Below are 15,236 nucleotides of genomic sequence, written 5' to 3' on the forward strand. Positions count from 1 at the left end.
TTTTACTGAGACCATACCACTTTTATACCACGCTACATAGGACAACTACACGATTCCATCACGCTCATGTCATACTCACCACGTCCTTATTTCGACCCGACACGATTCTACAGTTTGTTCAAATATTTCAATTCCCGTTGAACCATGGTCACGGAAGACCATGTAATCGACCTTCTGAATTATTTAATACAATTACAACAATTAGACTAGATAATAAAAAGATATTTGATACGACCTAGGTCATTTTGGGTTTGCCCTTGGCTATCAGCTGAACAAAGAAAATTTGACAACTTTGATCAACTAATGGAAGAGTTACGAATTGAGGATCATCCTTTTTGCTTCAATATACATGTTTTTTTTTCTTTCTACAGCCTTGACCATAGTGAAGTCATCTATGTCCCCTTCACTGTCATTAATACCGAATTCATAAAATGTCGCGTCCAGGGTAGAAACTATGACACAGTAAACTAATCGATTTTTATGGTGCAGATATATACACTACAACTATCCACGAGCTCATGATGACGACCATAGAACTTTTGTAGTGATGATTTCAACCTTGTAGCAACATGTCCCTGTTCCAGAAGCCCAATTGTAAGAAGAGAAGTATAGCGGGTAGCTACGACAAGCTCTGGCATGAGGTATGATTCGTGAGCTAACAAAAATCCATACGTCTGATCTGGAAGGTATTGCCCCCGATGAAAGGAAAGTTGACAATACTAAATGAAAAGTCACCTCGATGCCGTATAGTTTGGTTGTTATTCCATCGATCAATCTCGAAGTGAATGTCAAATTATTAAACTGGTTTCATAGTTTCTGTAGTTTCCTTCATCTTAAGTTCTCAAGTAAATACCCGATACTAGCATTGTTCAATACTAATACTGATATCAAATGATATGATTATACGGTGGTCAGATCAGCCATAAAAGAAGCCTTAACAGTAAATAAATAAACCAAGAAGTAGTGGAGCACACTTTTCCCCATTTTAATACCCACCATCTTTTGAAAAACCCGTCCACCACATTTGACAGATATACTGTCGATAAGAAATTCAAGCATTTAGACATCATCGGTATATTTGAAAGATAATTTAATATCGTTTTTTTTACGAAGTATAAATAATCTCTTCCAAGCACTGTGTATTTGTATGTAGGTGTACTGACTTTTTTTAATAACGACGATGCATAGTGTTTTGATTTGGGATTTCAAATGAGTATGGGAAATGCTGGTACAATCGGACGAAAAAATCAAAGGTCTTGATGCTATTATAGTTTGAAAACAAGATACATTGATTGGTTATAGAAGCTCTTTTGAATTTGTCAGGATTCACATAGAGTTGATGCTACTTCAGAAGTAATAAGTGACGTAGTAAGACTGGTCCCCGTATTTGACAGCTGTTAGTGTATTAATGATTATACATAGTTTCAAAAGAGATCTTGTAATAACTTTTGCAGGATCTAGCTAAATGATGTTCTTTCTTTTGTATCAGATCAGCTATAAATTCAGCTTCATAGGAGTGAAGGAATAGGTCAGCAGTAGAGAAACACAATTTCTTCATATTGGAATACCGACTGTTTGTTGAAAAACGTGTCCACAACACTGGACAAATACGTTGTCGATAAAAATTTCCAGCATGTTAAGAGCAACTTCTTCGGTGTATTTGGACGATGATTTGGAATCATTTTTACAAAGTATGAGGAATCTCTATCAAGAACTGCTTATTTGTATCTAGGTGTTCTGTTTTGTTTTCTTTTTTTTTGGAGTAAAAACGATGTAATTATGCAAATCATGTGCGAATATAAAGAACTGAAATTACGACTGCAAGAAGTCGCTAAAAATATTAGCGAACGCAAGAAAAATGCTTAAAAATGTAAAATAAATATATATCAATGTGAATTATATTTTAATTTTGTGGTCCATGATATAGTCAATATAAGTTTTGCACTAAGTGACTTTAATTACAGTGACTTTCGTACAACCATGACACTCTTTTGTTATCAATCTGCTGAACAGTACAAAGGATTGACTAAGCAATTTGGATATTGAAACTGACCAGTTGCAATTGAAACAGATGAATATTCACCTATGAATCTTTTCATAGCTAGATCTTGGTTATTGAAATCTGAAGCAACTACCTGGGCTATTCTATTTACCATTGGCGAGGGGAGTTCAAATTGTCAAATTTAATGAATTATATTTTGCTTTGTATTTTGTTGACAAGGATGAAAACCATGATTTAGAATAGCATATAAAAGTATTTATTTTATCTTAACTACATTCCACGGAAGTCTTTTATATATTATAAAAATGAGACCTAAATTACATTTATTACCTCCTTCATAAAACTGGAAATGGCCTACCAAGGTGCCCTTTTAATGGAAAGTATGTGATTCATACTATAGTTAAGGAACAAGTTTTATATAAAATGCAAAGAGTAATCAAGGGAACCAAGGTTATAGCGGTAATCAAAAGAATGTAATCCAGGGACAAAGATCCCACATGGAAAACAGACATACACAACAAAGAACATAAAGTAACTAAATCATACATACAAAGTAACAAAAACAAATGAGCAACTCGGACTCCACTAAAAACTGGGAGCATGGACCAGGTGCACAGGTAGGATAAGCGTCCTCTGCTTTTCTAGAAGCATCCGCCGAGTTGCTCATAAAAAGTCAAGTCCGGAGTAGACAAACGAGGAAAGGAAAAATATGACCCGTTGAATAAATCAGTTTTCGTGGTGCAGATAGATACACCATAACGATCCACGAGTTCATGATGACGACCATAAAACTTCTGTAGTGATGACTTCAATCTTGTAGCAACACAACCCTGTTCCATAAGCCTATTTGTTAGAGTTCTAACGTAGTTCTGCGTAGTTTCGGCAAGCTCTGGCATAACGTATGGGTTGTGATATGAACACTCCATATGCAAGGGATGAAGGGATGTTGCCACAGATGAAAGGAAAGTTGACAATTCTGAATGTAAAGTCATCACGTTTCTCGTAAAGTTTGGTCAATAGTTTCCCTTTACCATCGATTTCTAAATGTAGGTCAAGATGTGAGGCTGACTTCACAGTGTCAATGTTGATAATAGTTTCCATTTGTGTAATAGTTTTGGATTTAGTGCGTTGAGTTTGATTGAAATTGTTATTTGGGAATATTCATGCAATGATTTTAAATGAAATTTAAGATTTGGAATAAGTGTTATTTACATTGGAACTTCTTTGAATTAAGTGCATTTCTTTGAATTTATAGATTTGGATTTAAATGCAGTTTTCCTTGAAACTTTGTGGATTATTGAAGTGCAACGATCTTCATTCAAATGTAAAGTGCAATGATTTTCATTACTGTAAAATGTAATTTGGGATCTAGTGCAATGGTAGTTTTTAAATTAAAGATTCGGATTAATTGCTTTTTTCCTATTTGAAGTACAGCTTGGGATTACGTGCAATGATATACATGTAACTTGAATTATATGGAGAATATTTCATAGTTTTATTCATTGTAATTGTTGTTCTGGATTAAGTGCTATGATTTACAGCACTGATTACAGTGTTTTATGTAAAAAATGATTTTATTGAAGGAGTATATTTCAATGCAATGTATATTTAAAAACCAGTATTCAATGGATTCAGCTTTGAGATGGGACAATTCAAATAAATAGTAGCATAACTTCAAGCTATTGTTCATTCCTTGAAAGTGTTACTATTTTATTTTAATTTGCCATTTCATATTTCTATCCACTCGGGGACCTGTGGGGTTCAAGCTTTTTTTCTTGGAAAAATATAAACAATATTCACAACCAATAGTTTTCTACATAGTACTTTTCCGTGTTAGCAAGTACAAAAAATGCAATGAATATGTTTCTATCAATTGCTAAATGCAATATCTAAACAACAAAAAATACCAATTATGTAAGCGTTTTTATTTCAAAAGCCAGTCATTCTATAACATTTTATGATATTCCACATGTATAAAAAGACATACCTGTTTAAATAAATGTAGACTTGAAGTACCCATTGGTACTTACAAATTATTCTACATCCACAGAACTTAAACAGACAATTAGGTCAATTGTACATTGTTATGTAGCTTTATCTTCTGAGGAACCATGCCTGGTTTTCCTGGAAATTCATGTCTATTGGGCATTTTGTTTTTATTTTAATAAGCTGATTTACGGATCCGCCGACTCGAATTTTGTAATAAGCGAAATAAAAAAAAACTAAAATTTCAAAATTGCATAATATTTTACCGCCAACAGTATTTTTTCTGTATGTAAATAAACAAAAAACCCGAAGTGTTCCGAAAATCAATTAGTCGGTCAACAAAACTTTAATCTAAAGCAGAATTCAATGTAAGTATTTCAATGATGTAGATCATGATAGACAGAATTATTTTGATACGCGACCACATGAAGATGGAGTCAGACGACTTCAGTAACTTCGAGCTTAATAATAATTACAATAGAACTCGCAAAGAAAGCCATTCCATTCGATGTTAACCCAAATAAACGATAGGATGTACAATAAGGGAGCAATTGGAAGACAAGGATATTTCTGTCTTGAAGGTGGAAACTGTAACACCACTATAGTCGGCGTCACATAAATAACATACTGTTAAAATTTGAATAAAAATATTTTCTACGACTTTATTGACACCTACCGTCGTTTAAATTGTCTTAAATGACTTGCTCATTCGTTTAGCCAAACAGCTTCTCCCTAAACATTGAATCGTTAAATTCCGGTCAGATTTTAATTCTAGGTGGCAATATTTACATTGTAAAAAGTCGGCCATGTTTACAGTGATCGGGTTGCTAGGAGATGTTGTTTACGTTTAAATGGTTTGTCCAAAAACCGAAGAACCCAGAATGCAATTCGGCGTTATTTCGGATATCTCGGATTTATTTTACGCGAACAACGTATAATACCGAGAAGTTGATCAAGCAGACGATTGTCACCGGAGTTCGACGGGAACTTACGCACTTCGTTTGTAAACAAATCGTCCCGTAAAAACCAACATGGCGGATATTAGTATGGGATTTTCCCGTAAGGATTTGTTACGCATGATTTAAGCTAATAAGCGACTTGTTTTTGAGAAGCTGTTTGGCTAAACGAATGAGCAAGTCATTTAAGACAATTTAAACGACGGTTGGTGTCAATAAAGTCGTAGAAAATATTTTTATTCAAATTTTAACAGTATGTTATTTATGTGACGCCGAGTATAAGTAAAACGCGATCAGAAACACCAACAAGCGCATTCGCAGAAGTCTCAACTCATTTGGAGCCAAATTTATTCACTATTTGCATTGATGTAACTGATATTGCAAAAGAGCCCCTGGATAATGCATTTGGTGTCGTTTTTAGAAGATATTTTGTTTCTGACAATGCTATCATCCCTTCTTTTTATTCATTTTAAATCAAAATACAGTAGAGGCCTGAATATTTTAGGTAACTACATGTATCGACTTACATACAGGTACTTGTTTTATTTTGAATCTATATAATCACATTTATATTCTAGCTTAGACTGATTAGTCTAAAATGTATATCTTTATTAATTATAAATATTCATTTTTATATCCACTTTTATTTCTGATTAGCTGTTTCTCTCATATGCTAGAGTTACGAAGACAGAAAAAAAAATCCCTCAGATTTAACACCAATCCGGGATCGCTCATACGACATTGTTTGTCAATAGTTAACTATTACCTTCAAATGTGTTTCTCCGTTATTGGTATCCAAAGCATGGTGACATTAGGTTAGTTTTCTCTTTTTAATAGGACTGAGGTAAATTCCAATGACAAACTTTATAACCATGTATAACTGAAACTGAAATGTAGAGGAATAGGAATCGCCCCAGTGCAGGTGGTCACCATAGGAGTAAATACAGAAAAAATCCTCACCAATACTCTATGTTACAAAGATCCACATAAAAAACAAACAAACTTGAAAGTAGGTGCATTATTCTACATGAATTTTTCGCTAATTTCACAAGTCCCAATGATTGGAAGTACAAAACAGAAAAGAACCACAGGTTTAATTTAAATCAATTTTCACTTATTTAAAACGATGATTCCATCTGGTCTAAAACAGAACTTTTGATTTTCATCGCTTCAAAATACAAGAAACTCTCTTTTGATAAAAAGCTTGGAAAGTAAAATCGTGAATGATATTTCTATTCTGTATTATGTCTCCTTTTATTAATGCGAACATTTTTTTCAATCTTTAAAAAAAGCCTTGTTCCCTGCTACTAGCAGGAGAAAATTTGGTTATTTATTTTCAAAAACATTTTAGATTGAGTTAATGGAGAAACAATCTAAACTTTATTTTAAAAATATGATAGGTAGGGTTGCAGGAAACTGACATTTTTTTGGCCTAATGCTCATGATTTTTTTTAAATTACGAGAATTGAAACGTTTACTCCCCAACTCTGAAGACATATTTTTTTCAATTTAGACAGGTTTCATCAGAAGAACTACAAAAATGTGTGTCCTCAATGGTAGATACGGTTTCCATGCTCTGGTTTTTTACTTCTTACTTTTCTGCATTTAAAGCTGATTGAAAAATGATTGAAAACCTGAATAAGTATTTGAATTTGTTTAAGGTCCAAATGCGAAAAATAACTGAGACACATTCATCCAATGAATCCATTACACCAATGACTAACAGCTAGATTATGAGATCCTGACTACAGACCATTGGATAGTGATCTTGCAAATTATGACAACTATGAACCTGTTTGGCTATCAACCTAAAGATTGTGTTGAACGCAGGAACTGGTTGGAGCATCTGTCACTTCCTGTTGGTGTTCAAATGTTTAAATATCATCATGGAAACTATTAGTTTTACCTTTATTTGAAAATATGAAAAAATGAGCACTGTGACGATAATATTCGGGCTATCGATTCAATCAGAACAGACATTCATATTTTTTCCTCTAGGGCTATGAGAAAGTAGAATTAATCAAAAGATACTCACAATATTGTTAAAAAAAAACAACAGCCATTTTAAAAATTTATACCATTTCTTACCAATCAGCAACTGAACATCAACAAAAACAGAAGTTGATACAAGAGTGACAGAATTTCTTTTTGTCATCAGATGATCCAGAATTGTTTTATGATCTGAGAAGGAATAATGAATGCCCCCCAAAAATTTAAACCGTTTTGGTCAGAGCTTCAGACGTACCTAGATGAAATTGTCGTTGCTAATGATCGCAGACAAACGCCTAATATGCACATGCCTCTGGCAATGTCACTAACAAGTATGGTTGACATCATTAAATATTGTCTTCCTAGTGAAACTCTATGTCCCTATGTGTCTTGGCTTAGATTGAACTTTTGGCCATGTAATGCCTATGTCCGGCAGCTATGTAATACACCCGTGAATTCAAGTCTAATATGCTGTTCAGGAACGATTACCTAGAACAAAGCACCAAGACTCCGAATATGCCTTCACGTTATTGACCATGCTCAAAGAAATGGCAGGCAAATATGGAAATCATGCTGAATTTATATGCCTTGATGACTAGTCTGTTGTACCCATTGGGGAGCTATTTGTCCGGTTTTGACAGGAGTAAGACCACACAACAGGGCCTTTTTACCAGATGGTGTCAAAATTTGTGCTGTAGACAATGACTTCAACATTCATAGAGCTGTTCGAACTGTTCTATTACTACACAGTGATATCCCAACAAATGGTGGAGACAGCTTTTATCATGGTTATATTCATATAACAGTTAAAGACAAGGTCTTCAACCCATCCAGTGACATGAGGCATGCTGTTGAGACTGCTGCTTTTTAATGAGTTAACGTAGCTCTGATGGAGTAAATCTAGACAATCTGCAGCTGCTTGTCTACACAGAAATAGGACCCGATCACAGAACAACCTACTTTAATGTATAGATATCCTACTTGGCACTTTTGTTTGCACTCATTATTGCACGTACAGCACCTTCACAAAGTTATTAAAATCCGGCTGAGCGGTGTCTATCTATACTTAATATGGTTCTAGAGCATGTCTGTACAAAGACGAGAAATGAAAGCAATTTCTGAGCTCAATGTCTTTATACTCATTAACGAAAAATCAGAAATGCTGTTGAAAGGCAATCTTCATTGAAAGAAAAATCATTAGAACCCGATCTTGCTCAGTTGAAGCAGCGCTTCGGTAATCTAAAAATGCATGGTGACCAAAGTAGAAGTGCATGATGTCGCAAACGATAAGTGCTTGAACGCTATTTTAGAAATTCAGAACATTTTGAAAGAAACTGAAGCATGCCTTTGATCAGCTGAAGACGAAAAAAGTTGTAGCCTAATTTGAAAAAAACTGAAGGACGTTGTGAAACGGCAATGGATGAAGAGACCCCATTCTTTTAAGGTTTGTAATAAGAGAAAAAGAAAATATTCCGATTTTTTATCAATATTGTAAATTTCAATTTGCTGAACACACGTTTCTAAGAGTTATCATCAACAGTATAATCTACTAAAGTTAGAGGAAATTAGAAAAAGAAATGATAAAAGAAGTACTCATATCCAAACATATTAAAGAAGAATCAAGGGAAACATGGTTACATTGGTAATCAAGTGAATGTAATCCAGGGCCAAAGACCAGACATGCAAAACAGACACAACAAAGAACATGAAGTAACTAAAATCATACATACAAAGTAACAAAAGCAAATGAGCAACTCGGCCTCCACTAAAAACTGGGAGCATGGACCTGGTGGACTGGCTGGGTAAGCGTTCTCTGCTTATCCAGACATATACGCCGAGTTGCTGATAAAAAGTCGTCCGGGGTAGACGATAGAGGAAAAGACACGTTGAACAAATTCAGTTTTCATGGCGCAGATGGATACGCCATAACGATCCATGAGATCATGATGACGACCATAAAACATCTGAAGTGATGACTTAAATCTTGTAACAACATAACCCTGCTTCAAAAGCCTAGAAAGTCAAATCCAGAACACAGATCACTTCAGCAATTACTCATACAAAATGGGATCAAAAGAAGTGGTGTAGCATACTGATTTACCTATATCAATACATCTTACCAAATATCAAGGTTATCTGTCAAACAGTTTTAAGGTGTATGTACAAGATGTAACTTTTTTCCTATTAATACACATTACAAAAATTTGATACCTGGTTAAAAGTTTCATGTTTTATATTGGCATTTATATTTATGATATTGGGGGCAGTGGGGATACATGCATATACAATCCATGTTTTATCATAAAAATATTCACAACAAATGTGTATATCATTTGTCAAATATTGTAGAATACAAGTCCTGAATCAAAACTTAGGTAACATCCTCCATCATAAAAACGTTACCAACAAAATTCCCCCATATTTCAAGGACAAATTCATACCAATTATTTCATCTTCCTATACTTCACCCATTGCATCCAAAATTTTCAATTATAAAAGGCTCGAGATTGAGGACTTCAAGGCTAAACCATCTGACTGTTCTTGCACAAACATTCAAACACAGTCCTTCTGGTCACGTCGTTACGGGAGATTTAACCATCATCGAAAACGAGTCTCCGAGTAATATCCTTTCTAAAGGTCCTAAGTACCGTGAACGACGCTCCATAAATTGGAATTATAACTTTAAAGTTCTTATGGATGCCGTCAAGGACTATGCAAGAAAATGGATAAAACGAGAACAAGAAGACATTGATTCTCTTTCAGAGTGGTTAAAGGCCGTGAGGTCTTTGATTTTGAAACAATGAAAGTTTTAAGTAGGTCAATGAGTGCCAAGGCTACATCGGTTTTCAAAGACCCCGATGTAGCAAAAACATTGTCTACTATACATGACAAATATGTTGTACAAGCAGACAAAGCCCAAAACAACATTTCTTTTGTCTGCAAAACGTTTTGCATCCAATGTTTATTATCAGATCTAGAGGTATACATAGAAAATAATAGCAGTGATAAGACCAAGACTGCTACCACACTCTCCAAAGAAGAGATTGTGGATTGTGGAAAACCATAAATCTGTGCTATCCTTTCTTGGTCTCTCTACCAAGGACGATGACTGTGATTTACCGTCTATGTACTGGATTCCTAAACTCCACAAGAATCCATACAAACAACGTTTCATAGCTGGATCTGCAAAATTTACCACCAAACTCCTGTCAAAACTTTTAACTTCTATACTCACAACTGTCAAAGAGGGTCTGCAGTCCTACCACAACACTTCTTACTCGCGTAGTAGTATTAATTCAGTGTGGATCTTAAAAAATCTTTTGGAGACAATCAGTTCAAGACTATTATCTAAATATAATAGCATTAAAACCTATGATTTTGCAAAACTGTGCACTTCTATTCCCCATTTCTCAGTTTAAATCCCGACTTAAAAACATTATACATCGTTGTTTTCCAAAAAAGTTGGTACATCTAGATACAAATCTATGGTTCTTACCGAAGATGTTTACAAAATGCTGGAATTTGTAATCGACAACATATTTGTCCGGTGTGGTGGACGTGTTTTTCAGCAAACGGTCGGCATTCAAATGGGAAGAAATTGTGCCCCTTTAGTTGCTGACCTATTCCTTCACTCTTATGAGGCTGACTTTATAGCTGATCTGATCCGAAAGAAAGAATATCGTTTGGCTAGATCCTTTAATCTCAGTTTCCACTATATAGATGACGTATTATCTTTAAAACCTAATTTCGGGGATTTGATACATCGCGTCTACCCCAAAGAACTTGAGATAAAGGATACTACAGACACTGTGAAGTCGGCCTCTTATCTTGACCTACACTTAGAAATCGATGGTAAAGGAAAACTATTGATCAAACTTTACTACAAACGTGATGACTTTTCATTCAAAATTGTCAACTTTCCTTTCATCTGTGGCAAGCATCCTTTTATCACCTGCGTATGGAGTGTTCGTATTACAACTCATACAATATGCGAAAGCTTGTCGTAACTACACATACCTTTTGTATCTTCTTACAATTATGCTTCTGGAATAGGGTTATGTTGCTACTAGATTGAAGTCATCACTACAAAAGTTTTATGGTCATCATCATGAACTCGGGGATCGTTACGGTCTATCCATCTGCACCATTAAACTGATTTGTTTAACGTGTCATAGTTTTCCTTTCCTCTTTCGTCTACCCCGGACTTGACTTTTTATGAGCAACTCAGCGGGTGTTTCTAGAAAAGAGAATGCTTACCCTACCGGTGCATCTGCTCCAAGCTCACAGTTTTTAGACGAGTCAGAGTTGCTCATTTACTTTTGCCACTTTGTTTGTATTATTTCAGCTACTTTATGTTCTTTGTTGTGTTTGTCTGTTTTCCATGTCTGGTCTTTTTCCCTGGTCCTGGATTACAGGATTCCCGCTGAAATCTTGGTTCCCTTAATTACTCTTTATGTACATTTTCCTGGATAAATGTCTGCTTCACTGCACATTGATATTTTGCTTACTGAATTTTCTGTTGATTGAAAACTAAAAAAGCAAACACAAAAGTGTAAATAAAGGTTCACGTTTTATTACAAAACCTGGACAATATTCCGGAAATTAATTTAGTCGCGTCTGTGTTTCGAATGGCGTATAGATATCTAAGGAATAGAACCCTTTATTGTCACATTAGGCAAATTTGATCGGAAATATTTAAAGTCAGTTTTGTAGTCATTCTTTCTCTTCACTGGCTAAAATGATAGTAATTTAAGTGTCTTATTCATAGTAGGAAAATAGTTAAGTTTGTTTTTTTACCTGGAAAAGCTCCAATTTAAACGCATACATAATACTGAATGATAACAGTTGGCAGTTACATGATCTGATGGTACATATTTAAAAAAGACACATATTGTCTTGTTGGAAAGTAATGCTCGCAGTCGATGTTTTGTCCTATCTTGATAAAATCAAATTCATGCCTAAAATTTAAGGCAACCATATTGCTGATACTTTGCTCTACACTAAAACTAAAAATTGAGATATGATACAATTCTCATTCACTGATTAAGGAGTAAAATTTAAGTGAGCAGAGAAAGGTTTCCGTCTTTAAAATGGGTAGGGTCTAAAATGTGTAGCCCGTACTCGTACAAAGTTTTCCCCGTACCCAAATTATGTTTTGTCAAAATATTCATTATTACCCTATGTTAAGAACTGAAAATTGCATGAGATGAGCAAAAGTCCGCTTCAATTCATTTCAGGTAAAAAAAATGATGTAAAATGTTCTTATATTTCTTGTTTGATCAGTTTTCTGATTTTAAAAGGTCTAATATGTGTAACCGGAAGTAACCGTACCATACTAATAATTGACTAGTTCTCACTTTCCTGTGCGAATTTTATGCTTTTCTGAGATTTTTGTGAGGTTAAAACTTCACTTTAAGACTTTGGATAATGTTTTGAAAGATTTGATATTGACGGCTTTTTAACTAAAATTTTGAAAAATTAATTTATGAAACTTTCTTTTTCATTCTGGATAAGTTTGTCTCTTCTCTTTGCTGGTACTGGGATTAATGCCAGGTAAGGTACGGAATTCAAACTCAATCACCTCTTTTTTGGTCAGAGCTTCAGACGTACCTAGATGAAGCTGTCGTTGCTAATGATCACAGACAAACGCCTAATATGTACATGCCACTGGCTATGTCACTAACAAATATCATTGACATAATTAAATATCGTCTTCCTAGTGAAACTCTATTTCCTATGTGTCTTGGCTTAGAATGAACATTTGGCAATGTAATGCCTATGTCAGGCGGCTATGTCATGCCTATGCCAGGCGGCTATGTAATATACCGGTGTATTCAAGTTTAATATGCTATTTAGGAACCATTACCTAGAACAAAACACCAAGACTCCGAATATGCCTTCAAGCTATTGACCATGCTCAAAGAAATGGAGGTCAAATATGGAAATCATGCTGAATTTATATGCTTTGATGACTAGTCTGTTGTACCCACTGGGGAGCCTAATGGTCAGTTTTCGACAGTACTAAGACCACACAACAAAGCCTTTTTACCAGATGGTGTCAAAATTTGTGCTGTAGACAATGACTTCAACATTCATAGAGTTGTTCGAACTGTTCTTTTACACAGTGATATCCCAACAAATAGTAAAGACAGCTTTTATCATGATATATAACAGTCAAAGACAAGGTGGTCTTCAACCCATCCAGTGACTTGAAGCATGCTGCTGAGACTGCTGCTTTTTTAATGAGCAAATGTAGCTCTGGTAGAGTAAACAAAGACAATGCACTGCTGTTTATCTACAAAGATGGAGGACCCGATCACAGAACAACTTGCTTTAATGTATAGATATCTTACTGCACGTACAGCACCTTCACAAAGTTATTCAAATCAGCTGAGCGGTGTATGTCTATAATTAATACGGCTCTACAGCATGTCTGTACAAAGACGAGAAATAAACACCATTACTGAGATCAATGCCAAATCTTTATCCTCATTAAAGAAACTCAGAAATGCTGCTGAAAGGCAATCATCATTGAAAGAAAACCTTGTAGAATCATTAGAACCCGATCTTGCTCTGTTGAAGCATCGCTTCGAGAATCTAAACATGCATGGTGACCAAAGTATTAGTGCATGATGCCGTAAATGATAAGTGCTTGAACGCTATTTTAGAAATTCAGGACATTTTGAAACTGAAGCATGCCTTTCATTAGCTGAAGAAAAAAAAAAGATGTAGCCTAATTTGATAAATTAAAGGGCGTTGCGAAATGGCAATCGGGGAAGAGATCACATTTTTTCAAGAGTTGTAATTAGAATAGGGATATACAAATATACCGATTTTTCTATCAATATTATGAATTTAAAATTGCTTAACACATGTTTCAAAGAGTTATCAGCAGCAGTATAATCTACTGAAGTTAGATAATAAAAAAATTGTATGAAAGAAATACTTATATCAAAACATCAAAAATAGAGTCAAATCCAGAACACAGACCACTCTTTGAAACATGTGTTCAGCAATTACTCATACAATATGGATCAAAAGAAGTGATGTAGTATACACATTTACATATACCAATGCATCTTACCAAATATCAAGGTTATCTGTCAAGCAGTTTTTGAGGTGTGTGTACAAGACATTACATTTTACCTATCAATACACATCATTTGTTACTTGGTTTAAAGCTTCCTGTTTCATATTGACTTTTGTATTTCTGATATTGGGTGCAGTGGGGATACATGTATACACAATCCATGTTTTATCATAAAAATATTTACAACAAATACACATGTATGTATATCTTTCGTCAAATATTGTAGAATACGATTCCCTGAATCAAAACTTTTTATTTATTTGTCTTTACGTGAATAAAACAGGAAAATACGTTGTAATACGGAATCAATCAGGGCTACGAAGTGAATTATTTGGAGAGTTTGATCTGCTCCCAGATCCAACACTTAATGTTGACATGACTTTATTTTTTGCTTTAGATGAACTTTATGACAAAGAATCTACTGCAAAAGGCTGTCCTTTACTGAGGATGACTAGAAGAACAAAGGCCTCTTTGTTGCAGGTAATTTTCAAGCTGTAGTTCGTTAAGATACTTTCGAGGCAGGTTTTGCTGCTGTCTGTGCTGCGATATAACATTTTAAAGAGTGTGTAAATTAGTTAAAAACTAAACAATATCAATTCATGTGTATAAACTGAAACACATATGAAGGGAGACACATGAATCACTGAATAATACTGGTAATTCCCTCTCTTCCTAAAACATAACCTCATATTTACACCACTGAAGACTTAGTGTATTTTCAAAAATGACAAGCCCTAAGATGGTACTAAAAGATCCATATCACATATTACTTTTGCATGATATTGCCATTTGTTTTAAAGACCTTTTTTTAGACCATTCCTTTTAACTACTGCCTATATTCTATCAGTTCAGTCTTTTTATTATTACATTTTATTTTCAACACAGTTTTATTGTTTTAATAGTATTTTAATGTGTGTTTATCATAAATCCACACAATACAAATTTGATCAATTTTCTTCCAGCAAAGGCGAGATCATTTCTTATCCGTTGTGAAGCGGATGGTGGTTTATTGTTCACACCGACTTACTTCAAGAATGTGTCACTGTTTGGACAGAGTAAAGATAGAACTGTTCTACAGTTGTGTGAGGTCATCAGTGAAAAGAACAGCTTATAGTTAGAGAAGGCATATACTGTAACTCATCAATTGAAACTACATACTATGCATGTTTGTTTTTAACTGAGGAAAACTATTTGGAGTATTAAAGTATTATTT

This window comes from Perna viridis, chromosome 1 (genome assembly GCF_037379345.1).
Source record: "Perna viridis isolate PV_CMFRI_1.1 ecotype Kerala chromosome 1, ASM3737934v1, whole genome shotgun sequence".
In the NCBI taxonomy this organism is placed as follows: domain Eukaryota; kingdom Metazoa; phylum Mollusca; class Bivalvia; order Mytilida; family Mytilidae; genus Perna; species Perna viridis.